A 22,037-nucleotide genomic window follows, 5' to 3' on the forward strand; every position below is an offset into this window, starting at 1 on the left:
ATGTTCTCTTAGGTTCAGTAGAAGAAAAGCTGTGTTTTGTGCAATAGAAGAAACAAACAAACTAGGTCTGTGACCATGAAGTGAGATCCTCTGGCTTATAACCCTTTTTATGCATTATTAAAAATAGAATCTGTTCTTTTACTGTTATTTCCAGACTTTAAAAAGTTCTATGCCATGTGTATAGCTCTTGAAGGGAAGGGCTGTCTATAGGAGAAGACAGTGGCTGGTGAATAAAAGAATACTTCAATTTATTGTCCCATTAATCAAGATACAACTTATCAGCTTGTAGGTGGCTCATGTCCCATTGTTGGAAATAGTAAGTTTTCACTTAGCTTTTGCTTTCCTCAGCTCACTCACTGTCACTGTGCTTTTCTCTGGCTTGAAGCAGGATTTTTCTCTGTTAGCAACTTATTTTTTAGCACACCATTCTGACACCTTGACAGTTCATGTGCTAAATCAGACTTTACAGTTACTGGCAGGCAGTTATTAGATGTATTGCACTTAATTAACTTTGCACCTAATTACAAGCAGTGCTGGCCCATTACAAAGGGCATAAATATATTAGTACCCTGGCTGTCACATCATGAAAATGGCTGTTTGAACAAGTCAAGCAAAAGCAATTACCACATTGTGTGCACAGCAAAGTGTGAAGCAGAGTGCAGGAAGAGGGATGAACTGGAGTTCATTTTGTAGGAATTTCATTTTGCATAGCACATTTCAGGTGACCCAGATGAGCAAAAAGTATGAGGGAAGATTTCCTTTCATTTGTGTAAACACTTCACGTGTGTGAAGGAAGAACAAAAGTTGCATAGTGAGAACTAACCTAAGTTTTGTTGGAAACCCACCCTGTGTATCTGTAAATAAAGTATGAAGATTCCAGTGTTAAGGAAGAAAAGCTGTCTAACATGAGATAGATGCTAAAAATTCTGAGCAAAACTTGTGATTTAGAATGACACAGTGCAACTATTGCTTATACAGTCGTTGCCAAAATGAGAAGAAAAGCAGAATTTGGTCTCATCTGTAGAGGGATATGTTGTAAAGAGCAAATGTTAGCGCTCAGCTGGCATTCCATGGAAATCTGTCTTGTGTTAGCACAGGAAAAAAAACATTTCTGCTGGAAAAGTAAGCAAGGCATTTGGAGCAATATTTAAAATTTTGTCAGTGGCTTTGTAAACAAGAGTCTGTATGAGGGATGTTTCCTCCTGTATCAAGTTTCTGTTCCAAGCACCACATGCTCTCTTTTGCAGAGGAAAATGGACCATGTTATACAGGTGGCTTAACTTACTGTTGTTATGCATACAGCTGTGGAGGAATGTTGCCTTCATTCCACAAGAATCCTGGCCAAGGAGAAGAGCTGAGAACTGTTAAATATGGTAATTTTTTTTCATTCCTTTTTCTTCTTTGCAACAGAATAGTCTCTGAATTAGTAGTGTTTTGCAACAAAACAAAACGTTTGTTTTCCCTTTCAACAAAACTTAATTAGTCATCAGTGTGTAGACAAACCACCATAAGCTCAGTCACAGGAGTTTGATGGTCAACAGACTGTACTATCCACTTTGTACAAGGTGTGTAATGCTTTGTACTGAGGTCACACATGCCAGTTTTATATAAAGTGGCCAAAAAAGATCACTAGAACTTGACTTTGCTTGAGGCAAGTACAAAGAGACAGAGGGAGTCACAACATGGTGCTGAAAGAGTGGCTGTAGGGCTTGTGCACTGTTTACAAGCTCTGAATAAAGAGAGCTGTGAGGATGTGTGTAAACCTTTCCCAGCCCTGAACAGCCATTCACTGTTATTCACTTCTCAATAGGCTGGCTGTGCTGTTTCTGATAACTCATGGAAAAGCAGTGGTAGGTGGCCTTAAACAGAAGTTTTGGATGCCTTTGCATGCAAAAGTCAGCAGACTCCTTTGTGTGCCACAGCATAAAGTAGAAAGTGGGGAGATAATGTGTTTGCAAAAACAGCATTACATCACAGCTGAAAACATTGCTCAGTTAATTAAGCTCTTGGGTGGCCAGCAATTTTTACCCTGTATAAAATTAGGGACATTGCTGTAGGGAAATTGTGCAGGAAAATGTCCTGATGGAGATGCCTGGGGGAGGCAAGCACTGTGGTTCAAGAGCCTTACTAATAGTGAGGAACTTGGCCCAGAATAGAAGTTAAATCAGTCAGGGGGTCATGTAGAGCTCTATGATTTCAGTTTTCAAGGGCAAAATATATGTTTTTTCACTGATGGGTACAAGGAATTAATGTAAAATACTGGGGACTTGAGTCTTCCTACACACCAATGAGTTATGTCCAGCATAAAGCCTGTTAAAATGTTACTTTCTTTCTAATTGAATGCACTGGAACTACCAAATAATGTGTGAATAATGACTAAAAAATAAAAGCACATCTGAAACTCCATGCATTTGAGGAAAATGAAATAAAACAGCAGTGAGAACTCATTCCTGCAGAATAGATCAGTCTTGTGTGCTTGAATTTTTTTCTGATTTGGATGATCATATAATCATTTAGTTGGAAAAGACCCCTAACATCACTGAGTCCACTTGTAAACATAACACTGCCACCTGTAGATTATTTCACTAGCCCCCATGGAGTTCTTGGCTTTTTCCAAATTATAATTTTTGTACTGAGACAGAAAACAGAGCTGATTATCTGCTCCTTTTATTCCGTAGAGGAGATGTTTCTCAGTTGACTTCTGAGGACTTACAGCCTTCCCGGGCTCCCAAGATCCAAGGATGCCCTCTTACCTTGTCTTTTATCCTTTCATGGAAGCATCTAAAGAAAAACTGGAAACTGCAGTGATACATGAACAATTCACAGGTATGTAAAAGCCCTCTGTTAGACTTTCTTTCTGAGCCTGCTTTGTTCCTGAAGCTGCACACTTTATAATTTGACTTTTACGCTCTGTTGTAATGACTCTTTCCATCTGAGTGCATCGTACTGCAGGAAGCTAATTGACTTTGACTCCTCTGCTTCTGCTCTCAGTGGGGGATGCCAGTTGTAATTCTCTTATTGATTGTTTAGAGCAATTAGCGGAAAACAAATTTTTCCAAAGAACAGATAATTTGGTTTTGTTGCTCTCCGTCATTAAAGCTGCAATTTTTTATCTAAGAAACAATTTGTTATCTGGGAAAAAAATTAATAGGAAACATATTCCATGTGTATATTAGCTGAAGAGAGACAGGTTACCTCATCATTAATGTCATCGGTGATTAGCGCTCTCGAGCTGCCACCATCTGCACCAGAGGCTGGCAATCTGTCAGCAGCTTCAGATGCCAGGGCTGAGTGTGCTTGTCTGTGCCAGGCAGTGGGCAGGCACAGTGTGATGCCCACATTGGTAAACAGTGGTTGGCTAATGTAATTTAACTGGACAGGTTTGTTATATCTGTGACTGCCACCCTGGGAAGGACGCGAGACTTTAAACCCCCAGGGCAATTCCCAGTCATTAGGTCACCAGCAGCAGGCTCAGAATGCCACTCTCAATTAATCAGGTTTCTGATGCCACAACTGGTTTTTGTTTCCATTTGGGACGAGGTTTGGAAAGGCAGTGTGGTCAAAGTGGCTCACATTCCATCAGAATCACAGCCCTCCATGATAACTGGCAGATAAACCCTGACATCGGAGAGGCTTCTTAGTTCTTGTTGTTGAGTAGCTAATGTCTTGTTCTGCTCCAGACTGGAAAGAATAAATTCTACTTTACACCCACTGAAATCTCTTCAATTAATAAAAAAAATAATAAAAAAAAAAAAAGCCAAAAGCAGCCAGGGAAAAATGGAATAATTCAGTAATATTTAGACTCTAGTCTGAGTGTTTTACTGACTTTTGCTTCTGTTATTCAGTTTGATTTTGTAGTTTTATTTTGAGGAGAAGTTCTGAAAATTCTCACTGCTTGATAAAATTATCTGTGAGGGTCAGAGAATCCTCAGATCCCACATGCAGGGATTTGAAGGCTTATGTAAGATTGTCTATGCTTAAGTTTGTATAAAGTTATTATAAAGTAAATGATTATACATGTAGGTGGTTAGAGAGTTATTTGTCTAGTGGTCTTTCATTGGGGCTCTTCTGTTCCATGCATTCAGTCATGTGGATGATACATACACAAGTGTGGGTGGAAGTCAAATGCTTTCTATGGTACATGCTTTTAAGCATACACTAAGGTGTATTACTTCAGGTATTATGGAAATTATAATTAGGGAATATACAGTAATTGTGCTTATTGCACAAAACCTGGACATTTTCTTCTTGAGGGCCAGTGGAGCACAGAATTGTTAAAAATGTGAGTTCCTGCTGACATTGTAGAAAAATCCATTTCACATTTGTAAGGTGAAGTACAATTTCCAAGGCACTGCCAGATGTTTGCTTTTGATGCACAAAGTGTAAGTACATCCAAGGAGCAGTCTGTTTTCCTGATGTGAGAATGTCAACTTGCCTTTGGAAACCCTGGATCTCAGTCAAAGCTGAGAGAAATCAGGAATTTCTGAGTCACTATAATGCATTTGTAAAGATCTGGTGGTCTTTACCACCAGCTAACACAGGAGGTGCAGTTGGATTAGTTGGACTCTTAAAAATGGACTGAAATGGGTCATTGGAGGCAACAGCAAAACAGGGAAGAGTATGAAGGACAGTAAGAATGTGGTGTCCCAACATGAAGTCCCTCTTGCAGAAAAGGTTCTGGATATATATTTATATATGTCTATATAGGTACATAATTTGGCAGGTGAATAATGTAAGGAAGGAAATGAGTCACAGGATATTCCAATTTTCTTTTTCATTACTTTATTTTTCTAAAATGTTTATTTACAAAAGGTGGTTTGCACTCATGTACTGTTCCAAAGCATCTTGAATCTAAATATTCCTTTGTTTTTCAATTTATTTTAGGCCCAGGCATCTTTTCCAGGGCTTTTTGCCTAAATTTATGGCATGAAAATTTTTACAGAACTTGCTGCCATAAGAAGTCATCTGTCCTAAGGAGCATACACTAAAGGAGGAATAAACATGCCATGAAAAAGTTAGGTGTTTGATCTCCAATAGGAATGGCAATCTGCTTTGTAAGAATCTTTTGTTCTTTTGTTTACTTTTGTGTCATTTCAGTAGGTTTTTTTAATGTGGTGTCCCAATTTGCATATTACAGCATATAATTTCAAATATACATGTTTATCCTGAGGTATTGGTGGATCAGTACAGAAGACAAAGTCATTTTAGCTTTGGGGTTAGAGGAGGAAAAAGAAGTTTTAGTTGCAGTATAGGCATGTCCTAGAGTACAATTGTAACCTCTCAGTCATTTTTCATACCTAATGTGGAAAAACGTCACAAATACTAAAATGTGATGCCAATACTGTAAATCCAGTGTAAGGATTTACTGCATCACTGAGCTCTTTAAAATGTTCCTTGGCTTCACTTGGAAGCATTAACTAATTCCAGGTGAGTCACCTCAGACAACAAAACCCACTGTTGGTAGACTTCTATCAGGCAGGGCATGAGGTAACAATTCTCAGGGGGCACGTGTGGATGTGAGAATATTTTGTTACTGTGTGGTTACCAGCATTCCTTTACTTCTCATTAGTTTATACTGCACTCTGTTACATGAAAATTAATTTCTGTTAACGTCTACAGTCAGGTAACATACACATATCACTTAGTGAACATAATATACCTTCACATATTAAATTACAGCCTTGCTGCCTCCCAGGCAGACTGTCAGACCTGGTGGTATAAATTAATATGTAATGCTGCACAGCTAACAAATTCCTTTTAGCCAAGAGAACTGAAAGCAGCTCCCAGAGGCAGGGCTGGAGTCCTCTACTGGAGGCTACTGACATCAATAGAAAGACTTATAATGACTTCATTAATTGCTAAAATGAAGCTGGGGATGGAAGACAAAGGTCTGTGGAGAAAACAAATTAGGTAGGCAGATTATACTTCTCTGCTAGAAGTGGAAGCTCTTTTTGGAGATAAGTAAGTGTTCCATCCTAGGTTGCCTTAATAACTGTTCTCATGTATTTGTAAGTAGCACTTTGTATATATTTAGCTGTTTCCAGGCATAAAGCACATCCATTGTTTCTACTTGTGCTAAAGAGGAAAGCTTAGTGTTGTCGTTCTCATCACAAGGGATGGGGGCCATGGCCTGAAGTACAAGGGGCTAAAGCCATCTCAGGTCTCCCACATAGCCTATGGATTGTGCTTCCCAGCAGGAGTGAAGGTGATAAGAAGTGAGCAGTCCCTTTGGACTAAACAACAAAGAAACTCAGCCACCCATGATATCACTTTCATTTAGAAAAATTGGATATAATCATAGATGATTATTATAAATTGTTTCTTGATAGTAAATAATATACAGACAATGGATAATTGATTGCAAAGTTCAGTTAAGAAAGGTCAGCCTCAATGTGCTTTATTTTATTTGTGTCTGTGGTTATCACTGGTCAGATGTAATTACATACTTGTCAAATTGCAGCTCTGGAAAATTGGTTAAATGTCGCTGTAAATTGCGGGTTTTAAAAAAGTAATTATTATATATTTCTTGACTATTTTTAGGTTAAGGGGGTGCTTTTGTCTGGTGATACAAACCAAAGCTTAAAATAATCAGAGGTGACTCAAATAATCACAGGTGACTCAAAACATGCTCAAAATATCCATTTAATTTTAATAAGACTTGGACCTGACTGTAGGAGCAGAATTGTTTTAGCACATAGACAAAACCTGGTAGTTGGCAGAGTCTTACATAGATGCCATGGCAAATTGAAATTTAATAACAAAAATACTGCTGCTTCTGATAAATTAATAAAGTGACATCAAATAGCATCACTGAATACTCCAAGAAACTACTTGAGCTCCATTATCGGCAGATAAAATCTGGGATCTGACTGTTAGTATCTATATTAACAAAGGCTAAAGAGGCTCAGAATTGTTCCTTTCCTGAGTAAGCAACCATCAAAGCAGAATCTGGGCCTTGTTTTAATCATCTCTTTGTGACAATCTAGTTGGATTGTTGACTGATGGGTGTTTTACCAGCTGCACTTTTTTCTGATTACACGCTGGTACGGGGCCCCAAAGCTATGGCCTGCTACTGGCTGTGACTTACAAAGTCCAGTAGGTATTTGTATGGCCAGCCTCATCAACACCCCCCAGATACTAAAAGGAATCTGGGCAGATATCTGTAGGTGGCAGGGTTACTTGCCAGGTTGGAGATATCAGGGCATTTGGGAATTGTTTTGGCTGACAGACTCTCTGGAGCATCCTGCATGACCTATGAATGCAGAGGTCTTGGCAAAACAGTTAGGCAATATTTCTAGTACTGAGCACCAACTCCGAACTTTTTAGCCTGTCTGTTTTTTTTCTCCCAGCTTCCTTCCTGCCCTTCACAGGTTTTTTTTTTTGGTTTTTTTTTTTTTTTTTTTTTCCTTTGCTGTTGTTGGATATATCTCCAGATTTATTGTATTAACAGTCAACTTCTGCGATTCTTTTGAGCCATGCTGGCACTGGCATTTTCAATCTGCAAAGCTGTCCAGAACACTTCAGCATAACCCTCTTCTGGCAGTGCTGGGGATCAGATCTGAGCAAAGGCAGCTCAGGTTTCACGGTGCCTGCTGATACTTACGGGGATCCAAACAAGAAACCAAATTTGCCCAGAATATTGTGGCATATCCCAAATGCAGGAAAGGGGATTGTGTGTCTGAATCCTTCATCCATCACAGCTGCTGGAGGTAGAGTGTAGCTGGGACAAAGCCAGCCCCATGCAGCAGAGCTAAGCTGTGAGCTGAGGAAAAGAGAGGTGTAATAAGAATGGCCATTGATAGAAATCCACTGAAGTGAACACAAGTGTACTTGCAGCAGGATTGTACCCATAGGAAAACTTTCTTTTCACCTCCTTTGACCATAGGCTGTGAAGCTTCACCCTCTTTCTCCCCTCATATCATGAGTCATCTAATGAAAAGTTACACCCCACTAAAGCAGAAAAATGTCTAGAAAAAATATGCTAGATCTTCTTTCAACCTCTTTTCTACTGAGAAGGCTTGGCTGACAGGGATGTAGAGACACCACTAGTATTCACTTGTGAGTTGAGAAAATTAACAGGGTTTTTTTTCTTTCTTTCTTTTTTTTTTTTTTTTTAATGGTTGGATCATAGCAAGCAATTTGATTTTGAGTACAGACCCCTCTTTTGTAAATGTAGCCCCACCTAAAATGTGCTTTTTTGATTTGAGCCAGAGCTATGCCCTTGAGCCAGAAAAAACTTGCCTTGGGTCCTAGTGGACCTTAATTAGCCATCAGACCCTCACTTTATTGACATCTTGGTAAGATAGAGAACTGCTTTCTCTTTTTGCCAACCTTATTAGCTCAAACAGTTGAAGTTTAGAATTTGAGAATCACTCCTCAGTGATAGGACACTTTGTTTTGGTTCTTTGAGATGGGTGGGTTTTGAACATCAGCTTGAGGTGGACTGTTTCACAAAGTGTGGTTCTTGGAAAAATTCATCAAATTCTTTATACAAACAGGCATGCTTGTTTTTGAATGTTAGACTTATAATTCAGTATGATTTTCAATTCTTTGAGGATTTTTTTTTAATGGGGTTGATCTGATATAAGAAAAGAGGAAAGCATTTCCAGTCTAGATTGCATATGCAAACCGGAACAGAAATTGCCTACAGAGGGTTCATGCTTCAAGTGCATTGTGTGATTCTTTTGATATCCAGCCACGAACACATTCTGTGTAATATTCCACTCCTTTTGTTTCACGGTATCAAATGAAGACTGAGACATTAAAAGCAGGGCTAAAGAGAAATGAAAAATGTCAGTAAAAGCAGCTGATGAAAACCTTATTAAACAGCTATGCATGTCAGGCCATGTTCCTTCTGTAATGTATATGTTTGTAATAACAGCTCAGAATTCTGCAGGGACCTGTAAGTAATGAACAAAATTGGTCAAGCAAAAAAGAGAAGTTATTGGAAACTTGAGTGCTGTTGAGTCCCATAACATGCAAACTGTACATCTGCATAAAATAAACCTGTGCCCTGCTGGTAGCTTTTATACTGTTCCCCTTGTGTGCATCGATTTGTTTGCAGGGTTGAGTTTACTCCAGTAAATTTTGTGGTGAGAATTATGTCCCCAGTTTCCACAAGTAGCCAAAATTCATTGTCAATGTCAATAACAGGGCAAAATGTAAAACTGAACATGACAGGCAGTGTCTGTCTCCAAGGAGAAAGTTGCCCCTTTACCTGGCATGGAAGGTTTCTGGTGTTAATATATGTTTCCCAGTGGAGGAACAAAATGTCGAGGGCAGAGAATGATCAAAGCATTGCAAATGCTATGTGAAGGAAGCTTCAGTGTGGAGTCAAGTCAAGGGACACCACTTGAAGAGTTAGGCTGTACAAAAGACACAGAAGCGCAGAAGAAGGAAAACAAAAACATTGACAAACTCTGGGGGTGAGGATCTATTAATTTGCCTCAAAGATAAAAACCAAAGAGGTGTAAAGAGAGTCTAAAATTGGTAAAGAAACAAAACCCATTGACTTGGAGCAAAAGTTGCACAAAAGGTGTCATGTACTAGAGTATTGAAAATTACTTTCTTGAAACTCTTAGACTAATGTGAACAATAAATAAAAGCAGAAACCTGTGCTCAGCAAGGTTTTGAGATAGGGCAAGCATGTGTTACTAGAACCTCGGGCTCTTTCTTATGGTGGTTGATCTGAGGGAGCTGCCTTGAGTAAACCTGATGATAGGAAACTGGAGGAAATCATGGACCTAGAGAAGTTACAGTGAAAAGTGGAGTATTTCCTTGCCTCTGGCATTGTGAAATAGGAGAAGGGTGGACAGATGGAGGGATGTGGGGAAGGAGATTGTAAAGATCTCGCTCTTTTGGAGCAAGTGCTCACTCCTCTGGATGGATTGCTTGGCATGGGGAATAGAGTGCCTGTCAGGTGCCTGTGCATGTGGTCTTGAGCTGCACCCCTGGACTTCAGCCCCAGGCTTTTGGTAAATACCTTTTGAAAACATGGTGTTATAGGATCTGCCTTCACAGAGCTCCCTTTGCAATAAATAGACTTTATGGGCCATACTCTGGGGGCAGATGATGATTTATGTGCTCAATAATATTTTTTCTGCCCTGTGGAGAAATCTTTTGACTGGCCAGCAAGCCTAGAATCAGGGAAGGTGCTATTCTGCTGCTGAAGTGAGGATTTTATACTGAAGTACTTGAGTTTCTTTTTGGTCCTGCCATCATCAATATCAGTTTGTTGTTGTTGTTGTTTCTTGACCCATGCAAGATTCTTGGCCATTATTTCACATCTTCCTGTGGACACTGGAGAGAGCCTGGACAGCTCCATTCCAGTTATCTTGAGTGTCAGAGTGTCTCTTTGCTCCTTACACTATGAACTGGAGCTCAAGTCTTTTTTATAGCCCAAGTGGTTTGTGAAAGACACTTTAACTGTCAATTCCCTGAGAAAACAGAACTGACAGTGTGAGAGCTTTTCCTCACCTTTTTCAAGTATTAAGGAAAAAACGACAATCTGTTTGGCTTCAAGGTAAAGAACAATATTTATACAACTAAACCTGAGGACATGACACTAAATACTATTTATTTTGTGGTATGCAGAAACAAAAATATCAAATGAACTTGTCTACTCTGTATTGTAACAGGCTAATTCTCAGGGTAATAACATTTAAAATTCAAGTGTCCTCTGGTTTTAAATATCAGTTTGACAGACAGCAAATTAGTCTTAAATTTGGTAAATACTAAAGGAGTGAAAATTTATTTTTTCTACTTGTCTCATGGTTAATCATCTGTAGCACCTGACAAACTCCTTTCATTCTTGCACAAATGCTTATATCACAGAATTAGCATCACAGGTGGCTTGTCAGTGAGACAGGAAGCTCAGCTTAAAGAATGACAGAGGTTTTTTTGTAATCCCTTACCAACTGTATGGTCTCCAGAAAGATTCAAATAGTTGAATTCAAATGGTGCCTAACATTCTTCTTGAACACTGATATAGTAAGGAAATAATGTCATAAAAATGTACAATAAAAAGGTACATTACATTCTCTGGGTACTAAAGCTTTAATTTGTTAGCCACACAGGCACTGGGATGGGAGATTGGAGAGCAGTGTGTAAATGGATACCAGTCCAGGCACAGCCCAAGGAAAAATACACATTAAAATAATGATTTTCAATTTTGGGGGGCCAAACAGAGTATGCTTAACCTGAACCACATTCTTACAACCCAGGGTGTACAACCCATGTCATACCAGAGATCTGCCAAGGCAATCTGGGAAAATTAGTGACATCCAGGTGAAATGTGCAGCAGCACAAATGCAACTGCTTTGATGCTCTTTTCACCTCATCTCCCATGTGCTGCTCTGACTTTAAAAATTTTTGGAAGTTCTCTCTTCACTGTTCAGTTCCAAAAATCTTAACAACTGGCAACAGATATCCAAAAGTGGTCTCAAAAGAGTAAACGTGCTTTGACGTATTGCTTTGTTCTTTTAAAGTAAATGAAACAATTAGTACAAATGAGGCACTTCATCACTGAAACCCAGAGGAGTTTGTTGGCTGGTGCCAAATCATGAATAATAATAATAGTGCAGAAAAGGAGGAGTAGTCAGGAGAGTAGATAATCTATGGGTGATGAATAAAAGCCGATTTCAAGGATTCTTGAGCTGGGTTAACTTCTGACGAAATGCTCAGTCTCTGTTTCAAAGTGTTCAGTAAGCCAAGAGTGTTACAGTAGATTGCATGGGCTCCTGCAAAGCACTTCATGTACTCATTTCTATCATAAAAAACTAATTATTCTCCAATTTCATATAAAATGTGGTCAGTGGAGATCTTTATTAGTTGAAAGCATGTTCACTGGCAAATGTAGCTTGGATTGTGTAAGGACAAGCTAAGCATTCTGCTTTTCTGCTTCCTGTAAAAGCCTGTTTATTTTATTTTGCAATCGTCTTGCCCATCTGCACCACATCTTTCTGTTTACTTGGCTTGCTGTCCTGGCTGACTGCACTTGCCCAGGGCACAGGTTGTGTCCTGGTGGCTCTTGGTCACACTCACTTTATCTGCAGCCTTCCACCAGCCAGGGCTTGGTTCCTTCATTGCTGGTCAGCTTCAGAGGTGAACAACATTTAAAGAAAGTCAAATCTTTACCTTGTAAGAGAGCATGCTGAAACACAACGAAGTGGCTTTGCATCCAGAACATTGCAGGAAGGATGAAACAGAAACAATAATGTGCTCCTTCAACTCTTCCTGATCCCTGTTTCAGAAATCTGTACATTTTAAGGAAATAGTTAAATCAGGTGGGGTTTGATCAGATGCAGTTATCACAGATGAAATAAAACTGTTATCTGCCTACAAACAAGCAGCTCTCCCATTTGCTACTATGCATCTCATCTAAAGGACACAGAACATAATTCTTCACTCTTACACTGTGTCCTTCATCCTTAGGTCTTCAATGGATGCTCAAGAATAGGAAATGTGGGAAAAGTGGAAGGAGAGGGTACTACACCTGCACTTTTGTCCATCTGTTTGAGCTGGTTTCAGTTTGTCTCAGGACAGTGTCTACACTTGTCCCTGTTTGTGTTTTAGGGGCAGTTGTGTGGGTGGGCTCAGTTCCTCTGCCGCTGTGTGTGCCCAAATGGCAGCAGTCAGACTATGCCAGCAAACCCCAGTGTTTCAAAGGTGTCATTTTACTGCTAAAAGCTCTTACTAAATTATATCCTGCTGCCTGAAATGTCCCCAGGATGTGCCCAGGAAGTGCTCCCCAGTTCCCCAGCAGATGCTGCAGGGGAAACCCACTGCTTTTGTAATCTGCAAGAGGGAAGAGTTTGGTCTGTAGAACTACCTGTAGTAGAGGGCTCTTTGCAACTTCCCAGATGCATAATCCTCACAGCCTTTCTTTCATGGAGTAAAGGAGATTAATTTTAGAAACCATGGATTTTACAGATCCCAGGATATTTACTCTGATGATTATTTTGCTTTGAGTAAGGGGGCTCCCTGGCTGACTTTAGGGGAATTAGATCACAGATTTATTAACAGCTACACCCCAGCTAAAGTTTGCACCACTAGGGATTGTCTTCAAGCCCAATAAGCTTGCTATTATTTCCTATCTTAAAATCTATGCTAAGTAATAAAAAATTCAGAAAGGAAGGGGAAAAAAAAGGTTGAACTGTTGCTGCAGTCTCATTGAGAATTCATATGGAAAACACAAGCTAATCTATACAAAAATAATACCTAAGAATCATACATGAATAATCTTGGACATGAAAGAATATTTAAAAAGCCCCACAGTCTCTGCAGGTTGGTTTCTTAGAGTTGGAGCAAAATTTTGTAAATTAACAATAGAATTTCTCTTGGAAGTAGGATCCCTATCAGAGAAATTGATTTTCAGATGAAGATAGTTCTGCAATTCTTAAAGTTAAAAAAATTACTTTTTATATTATTATATGTATTTTTCCATGTGTTTTCAAGTTTCTCCTCTATAACCATATAGTCAATTATGAAAATTCACTTTCCCCAAGGTGAAGGGGGAGGGAAACAATTGCTGGATTGCAAAAAAAGGGGGAAAGAAAGGGAAATCTGTAAATTAAAGATTTCTTTAAGTGCTAAAACAGAAAGGTGAAAGACTTGGGAGTGGGGAAAGAAAACTTGAAATCAAGTGAAATGCACGTGGGAGAAACAGTGTGGAAATTATTAAGTTGCTTTCGAGCTGTTCTACCATTTTCTCTCAGCAAACCACAATGCCAAATTGTCAGCATAGTTCTAATGTCTCTTTTGCATCTCTGGGCTATGGAAGAGAGATTCCAATTTGTATTTGCTTCTTAAGGCTTATAGATGTGCCTTTCCCTGGTAAATAGAGATTCAGTGGTGCACTTTATTGTCTTTTTCAGCTTTCCCAGCAGGAAGATTGGCCTCTTTACGTTGGAAGGCCTCTGACTGCGGTGTTTGCATTTCAGAGCCTTTCCACCTGTTTTTGATAAGCTGGGTGAAACTGATCAGTGAAGTAACATGACTTTGATAAAAGTAAGATTGCATGCAGTCAGGAGTTATTGAGTAAGTGAATTTTCAGTTCAGTTTGAACAAATCTATGGCTAATAGTACCCAAGAATTACCAGACTATTAGATCAACACTCATCAGCATTTATATGGTAGAAGATGAAAATGAAGAAGATGAACATGTGAACTCTAGGTGCTGTTCTGTTCAGAAATTGATGTTTTGTATTTTTGCAGTAGAATAAAGAGCAGCTTCTTGTTGAGCCAGGGCACTGACTGGGAAAACTGTGCTATGTTATAACATGATCTTTCCCAAAAGTTGCTGTTCCCACTGGGAACACATTTTTGTGTACAAGGCCATCCTACCACCTTCTCAGTTATCAGCAAAGGAAATAGGGTCAAATTTTTCCATCCTCTGTTCAAAATACCTTTCAGAGATACCTTTTGATTCTGATCCTGCAGAGGCTGAACAACTTGGTTAATTCTGACCATTACATGTGAGCACAGAAGTCAGTTTGAAGCCTGCCTATTTGGCATGAAAGACGTGTAACAATACATGAAAATGTTTAATTTCCATGTGGACTAATCCAGTTAGGTCATATTGGCATCTTCTCATTCATCAAAAAGGAGCCTGGCTCAGTTACCTGAGTGCTCAATCAGAATATTTGTCCTGAAATGAGGATCAGAGGCTTTTGTTTTTCATTATATCATTTCATTTTGTTTTTCATTCTCTAAGTCATACACGCTGTAGCAGCTGTAAGAAATTGGGTTTGGAGTATTTTTTCTCCATTTCTGCTGTTCATGCAGCACTAAATCTTTTGGCCAATGTTCCTCAGAAGATGAGAGGAGAGAGGAGCGGGGCAGAAGTTCACATTCAAGAAGGTGAAGTACTTAAATGTCCTGCATAGCATGTTCTTCTTCTGTCTTTACTTACCTGGTTATAATAATGACAAAATTGTTGGGCTCTTCAGATAAACATCTGTTCCAAGCTCTTGGAAAGTGCCTGTTTTTATCACTATTAACTGGTTCCAGTGGGACTAGGCTTTAGTAAAGGTAGGTCTTCACATCATCAGGGAATAATTAGGACAAAGTGCAAAGGAAAGAGAAATAGAATGAAAATTGTTCTTATTATTCTTAATCCTGTATTATCTAAGGAGGAATTTTTTTTTTGTTAGCTATCATGTTTCCAAATGTAGGTGGACTATTCTGTGTCCAAGCTCTGAGTGAGAAGAAATAGGAAAACACTGCTGTCAAGAACCAGAAAAACAGCATAGTTTTTGTGAGAAATCTCAGCCATTTCACTTTTACTGGAATCATGAAATCTCTCTGTAATTAAGTGACAAGCTTGTAGTGTTCCCATACCCATCTCTGTAGGAATTCCTTGCATTAGTGTGCAGAGGCACAGCTTAAGCAGGCCAATAGTTAGAGACCATCCTTGGTTTATTTTTCCTTGGGGACTTCTACACTACACAAGCTTTCTATTTGACCTCTGCATTTTCTTCTGAGGACAAGGGGTTGAAGTCTGCAGGGTAACCAGAAGTACCAACATGGCTCTGGAGAAAGCCTACACTGCTTTTGAGCACCAGGAGTAGTAAACATCTGGGGATCATTTGAAACTGTAGCTGCTCACTAGCTATGGAAGACATGAAAGAAGCAGTTAATGTTTCTTTTCTGGGTCAGGAATTGATCTTTATCACCACTTTCCATAACCTGTATTAATAACAATCACCAGGGACAGGAGAAGCATGCAGACTTTAAAAGGCAGCAGTAGTTGCCCTAGGTCATGGAAGTAAAGGAGGAATTTGGATCTGAGTTTTTCTTGTTTTCTATCCAGAAGTATGAACCTCTTTTGTTGGAAGTAATTTTTGTGTGAAATTTGACTGCAGCTTCTGAGGATACATAAAAATAAATCAAGTTAACAAGAAGAAGAAGAAAATAAAAATCCCTCCTGTAAGGCCTCAGAAAGTGATTGCTACCCTATACTTAAAAGAACTGTAAATTTTTTCTGCTTTTTTTTTTGCCAGACCTTTCAAATTTTGATTTAAGGTAGAAATATATGAGAAGGTAGTTCTTGCTTCCTAGAACATTTGTTCTAATATTTTCTATAACCTTTGTTGAATTACTGCCTTTATCATGGACCAAGTTGTTTCAGGAGCTGTTCCATCTGCCACTCAGAATATTCCACTCCCAGCAGTAGAATGAAGCCTTTCTAGCCTTTTCTTTTAATGCAGAGCCACGAGATTGAAGGGAATGGGAATTTTTTTTTTTTAGGGGCGTAAATGAAAATTGAGGTTCATGTTGTGAAATTGTTACTGAGAAAAGCGTGAGGTGCTGCTTTTGCTGATGTAGTGGAATAATGCAAGTACCAGTTTAAAATGTTACAATTTCCTCTAGCTGGAACAGGAACTAAAACATTGCCATCTCAACAACCTAGCACTCCCCACACGTCTCTATGCACCTTGGAGATGTTGGCTTAAAAGAAGATAATAATCCACAGATATAAAAAGTAATGCAAGATATTCATGATGGGGAAGATTTTCGAAACTTTTCTTGACTATTTTAGTATGAACTTTTTCTGCACAATTATGGCAAGGCAGATTTCCAAAGCAGCATACTTGAGTCTTGCTGCTGTTAGATATCAATGGTTGAATCCCCTGTGATGTTTTGAAAGGGTACATTTGTATGGATAATAAAATAGTTACTTTCCTTGTTCACAGGTTGGGTTTTTTTTGAGGAACAGAACTATAAAAGCATTGCTTCCCCTAAGACAGAAACAAGGAACACATCCCTCCTTTCCTTCCATCAGGCTATTCCTTTGTTGCACCTGGAAAGAATGCCAGAATCCCAGTTGATAAAAACTGAAGTTTCAGTGCAGTCAGAGGGGAAAATGAAATCATCAAAGGAACAGACCACATAGAAAAACCCTACAACACAAATTAAGGAAAGGTTCTTATCTGTCACAACCTAATTGGCTGGGGCCTACTGTTTTACATGTCAGATGTCTCCCTGCTGCTCCTTCCTGCTGCTCAGAGAATCTTGAGTGAAGTAAATCTGTGCCAGAAATAATTTATCCTTGTGTAGATCACGGGGTGGCCTGCTTCCTATCCACTGCAAGCATCACCCTGATTTAAAGAGGGCACTTGTGCATCTCTGCTGAAGGACAAAGTGCTTGCAGAGTTAGATCCTTCCTCCTCTTTACTGGGTCACACGTGGGTGAGGGTTCTCTTAAGTGCTCCATTATTGTGGAAGGCAGTTTAATGACTGCACACTGTAAAAGTTCAAGCAATTATATGTAATGCATGATGAACAATATGATTTCCAAATGTTCACATGTAATGCATGTCAGATTTCAGCTGGAAAACAAAACAAGCCCCTCAAGGTTGCAGTCTGCTCTGTAGAAGAGCCACATGTTGTAACCTCAGAACCTCAAAATATCAGCTGTTTTCTGTGCATGATGAGAGCAAGGGAATCTGTGCCATGTTCTGTCCTTGGTTTCCTGGAATCTGGCTGCAGGAATGATCAGATGTGTGCTTCTGCCAAGTGCAGTTGGTGTTTGGTCCACGTTCAGACCAGTGAATTGATCTGTGCTTTTTTTTTCCTCATGGCTTATCTCATTATGACATAATTTTTGTACAGAGTGTCACAAAGATAAATATGTATACAAGGAATGATATTTTCTAAAATTCATCTGTGGTTGCTCTTTTATTACTTTTAGGCAACGTGAAACTACCTATAAACACCAAATGAAGTCAAAGACCATTTTACTGTCATACTGGTGTCATTTTGTGAAGCATTTGAAATTAAAATACTCTGGACACATAAAGGAAGCAGATTTGCATCTTTCTAGCAAGAAGAGCAGAAGTGGCCAGTCACTGTTGCCAGGACTATTCTGCCTTTTTCAGAAGAACTTCTCAAGGAGCCCAGGTACTCTCATTTGAGTCCTTCAGCATAGATTCCATGTCCCACACAAATTTCCTAACCTATTTTATGTATGTCTGTTTCTGCCATTCTTATCCACTGCTGGTGCTTTCTTTATTATGCAGTGAGCTAGTTTTTTTTAATAATCAGACTGTGGATGTAAGTTACCATAGTAAACTGACCCTGAGCCATTCAGGAAGGGCTTCCCTGTCTCTTCTGGCTCATCTCTTCCTTCCATCCAGGCAATGGCACACAGGAAGCAGGTAGGGTTAAAGGCAAGGATAGCAGCTGCCTCAGCTGTCTAGCACTGGTCTCTTTGTATTCATGAGTTACACACCAGCTCAGTCAAGGAAAAGTTCCAAGTAAGTATCATTAAATATTAAAAGGACAATGGGAAAGCCTGGTTGAACCACTGAGATGTCTCCAGCTGCATGTCTCTTACTCCTTTGCAGGTGAACCTATTTGTATGAGAAATACATCCTCAGGCCCTCAGTTTTGAATTTTCTCAAAACAGTGTTAACTGTTGATTATTGCAATATTTCTTGAAAAGTTTATATGAAAGGTTTGGATTTGTTTTTTTTTCTGCACCTACAGAAATGTCATAATCTGTCCTGAAGCAAATCAGCTTCCTGGGAGCTTTACAACTATTTAAGTTAGTTTTGTGTTAGTTCTGTGGAATATTGCCATCAGATAAATAGACCAACAATACTGAAACAAGGCATTTGAATATTGGATGTAAAACCAAAACATTTTCTATCTTGAAATAAAATTCTATGCATGTAATTTTATTTAATTGAACATTATTGTGATTTTAGGTAAAGGTGTCCAATAGGGTGAAGCAAAGGCTTGAAAGTGGTTTTATTTAACTGTTTGCTTATGGTGTGGTTGGTATAAATTGCTTTTGTTGGTTTATGAACAAGGGTGGGAAGAGGCAAAGTACTGGGAGATTAATTGAAATCCAGCTCAGGAGAATTAGACACAGGAGAGCAACTTCAAGGTGTCTGGCACATATTAGCATTTTATTTGATTGTAACAAAAATTTTTCACATGTATTCATAAAACACATTTGTTGGGTTTCCTTTTAAGTTTCACAGTTTGTTCTTCTTGTTAAAATCTGTGGTAGGTCAGAATTAGTGCAGGCAATTTCCTTTGCTATTTCCTAGGACCTCAAATATACTCTTTTTAAAGCCAAGTAGAGGCCTTTTTACAAAGGGGCTTGAGGCTCTTCTAAACAGCATTAAGATGACACACAGATGACCAGAGAAATGACACTTCAAATTCAGTATCTACATTTGTGTGAAGAACTGCAATGAGCCTCAAAAGAATTATTTTTAAACTACTGCAAAATGTATTTAGTGTTCATAGCCAAAACATGACATATTTATATGGAGGTGGTCCTTGTACATCCATCTCAGTGTTATAGATGAGATTTAAAAAAAAAAAAAGTGATTACAGGAATGTAACAGAACCTGAAGATGTTTTAAAAACTATTTAGCATCACTCTGGGTTTTTTGGTCATACTTTCTCCATTTTGACAGAGGAAGGAACATGATGATCCCTTTTTTAAGTAGGATTTTAGAGTTTATAAGCTGGTTGCTTGCTTTCTGTTTTTAATGGTGTGCAACAGGATAGTAGAAGTATTTGTCAGTGATCTTGGCAGGAGCCTCAGGGATTTGTGCATCAGGGACATCTCTGTGTAAAGCATTTGTGTTCTCAGACAGCTTGAAGGCATTTCCATGCTACAGAGTTATGTTACTGGAGATATTCTAGCCACTTAGGTCAGTTCATCATAATCTGTAGAGAAGTCTCAAGCTTTGATCTCTGAAGTATTTTCTTAAAATCTTGGAAAAAAGAAAAAATCTTGGACGGTAGCAGTATAGGAACAAGCTCTGAGGATTTCTCCCTGGTGATGGACACAGGGCTGTATTTTCCATCCCATGCTCCTGAGCTCCAGTGAATGTTCATTCGTGTCCCACAAAGGCCCCCAGACTCAGAGCAAAGCAGGGACTAAAGGCATCAAAGGCCTTTTTGTCAGAATAAGGACAATGCTATAAACCAACCTTGTGTTAACCTACTGAAGAACAGAGGACAAGAATTCTGAATGCCAAAATATAGAGAGATGTGTGAAAGAGAAAACTTATACAAAAGTAGTCAGGCTGAATAAAACTATTTATCTTTAAGCCACACAAGTCATGGTAATTAAATTAGGTCAGGCTGGCTGTAAAGCTGCAAAAAGCAGGCTGTAACTAATTTAGAAAGAGACAGAGAAGACCTGAAAAGAAAACAGATTGACAGCCCCCTATTATTTTTTATCTAATCAAGACAACAAAATGTAAGAAAGAGAAGAAAGGAAAAAAAGGAAAATAGGAATTTCATGTTGATTTATGAAGATTTTTTCTCAAACCATTAGGATAGACAAAAGCACGTAGTCACATCTTTGATGTGTGAAGGTTTGCACATTGTTCTTAGTGCTAACTGAGGGTTACGTGCATATTTTACCCTTGAGAAAAACAAAATAATTGAAGACCTTAAAGTTCAGAAAGTGGTGGAAACTCCAGCAAAGAATAACACATTCAGATCTTTATCAGTACAGTATCATTGCACTAATTCTTTCTGGGCATCCATATCAACGGCTGCTATGTGAAGAGAAATCCTAAATATCTGTGAAAAGAGACAAATATACTTTTATTTAAAACCACGTCTACATAAATCCCTCCTGCCAGTTTGTATAAACATCCTTTTTTGAAAATGGTTACAATTATTTGCTTTGAATTTGAAAGTGGCAGGTTGTATAGGGTGTGGGAAATAACATTTTTGAACATTAAGAAGGCAAGGATCAGGACTTTATTTTGTAGTGTGGATCCAGTCTCATTAAACAAGGTTTAAAATAATATTTTGGTTGATTTCTAAAATAGTTTTCATTCTCCAAGTGATTCGAAAAATTAGCATTCTAAGGCTGTCTGGAGGGTGCAGAGGAGTGTGTGAACAAAAAGGGGGAAGGGCAAAGACAAAGAGCCCAGCTTGGTTTGTGTTGGTGTTTAATAGCAAACAACCCTTTCCCACCCTGCTTCTCTTTTATGCTTGTTTTAGTTCTAAGTAACTTCCAAAGAATTTCCAGCAGCAGATGATGCTCTGCCACTACATTCATCTGAAATAAGAGACGAACTTTGCCCTGTGAAGAAAATATTTGAGGTTCCAGCACAATTAAGGGTTGCAAATTCTCTGTGAAAATGGAAATTCCTTCCCATTTCTCCAACAGGTCCCCAAGGGGGAAATTTTGACCCTGGTGAAGTCAAGGGAACCTTCAGTCTCTTTCATTAAGACAAGAGCCATCCCTCATCCCATGAAACTGTGAAATGTGGAAAGGAAAGGAGAAACTGTTTCCTTGCGTATTGCCATGAGGTAACACCTTTTCCAGACAATGAGAGAGCCTTTGAGAGATGATCAGAAAAGAGACACAGAAATGCAGGAAGTCAGAAATGGGGAGCAGGCAGGGAAGGAGCAACACTGAGCATTTTCAGAGCTGATCTGGCACCACTCAGCAGGTTTGTTTTTGTTTGAGAGAAGATGGAGCTCTTGCTCTTTGACTTAAAGAACACTCAAAGCTCCTCATCAATTGAAAGTCAGAATTGAACAAAAAGTTGCAAAACTAATTAACAGAACTTCAGAGCATGGGCGCAGAATGTGGCCCAAACACAAGATCCCTTACTTGAGATATTGTAAGTAACCTTTTTGTGTGCTTAATGTTTAAGGGAACGCGATCCAGCTTGGAATATATCTGAGAAGGGCTGAAGAACAGCTGCCAGGTGCACTGTCTGCTAAAAATCAATAGCCAGAGCATAATATTGAATCAGACTTTTAAAGATAAACCACACAACCAGGTCTGAACTCCCAAGATTTCAGTATAGCAGTTTATTGCTCTGTGCACTGTTCACATGCAGGCAGTAAGAACCAAGGGACTGCAGTAAACCTGCTGAGTTTTGACAAATTTGCTTTTACTTCATTTTTATAGTATATAGGTAAAAGGAGAGGTGCCAGCTTATTAAAGATACAGGATCTACAGGATTTGAACCATAATATCTCATGTTTTACTGTGTTTCTTTAAAAACATCCCTCCTATTTAACAAGAAGTTGTTGTTTCA

General features: G+C 38.9%; 1 long non-coding RNA gene across 1 annotated transcript in view; it reads left to right on the top strand.

Annotated features, from left to right (window-relative positions):
• The window catches only part of LOC108962960 (uncharacterized), a 54,568-nt gene that overhangs the window by 32,316 nt on the left and 215 nt on the right, over nucleotides 1-22,037 (top strand). The window contains exons 3-6 of the long non-coding RNA XR_001991699.2: nucleotides 1,248-1,373; nucleotides 2,679-2,826; nucleotides 17,693-17,901; nucleotides 21,155-21,297. This is a non-coding gene — a long non-coding RNA (uncharacterized LOC108962960). The remainder of the gene's footprint in view (nucleotides 1-1,247; nucleotides 1,374-2,678; nucleotides 2,827-17,692; nucleotides 17,902-21,154; nucleotides 21,298-22,037) is intronic.

Source organism: Serinus canaria, chromosome 4, assembly GCF_022539315.1.
Source record: "Serinus canaria isolate serCan28SL12 chromosome 4, serCan2020, whole genome shotgun sequence".
In the NCBI taxonomy this organism is placed as follows: domain Eukaryota; kingdom Metazoa; phylum Chordata; class Aves; order Passeriformes; family Fringillidae; genus Serinus; species Serinus canaria.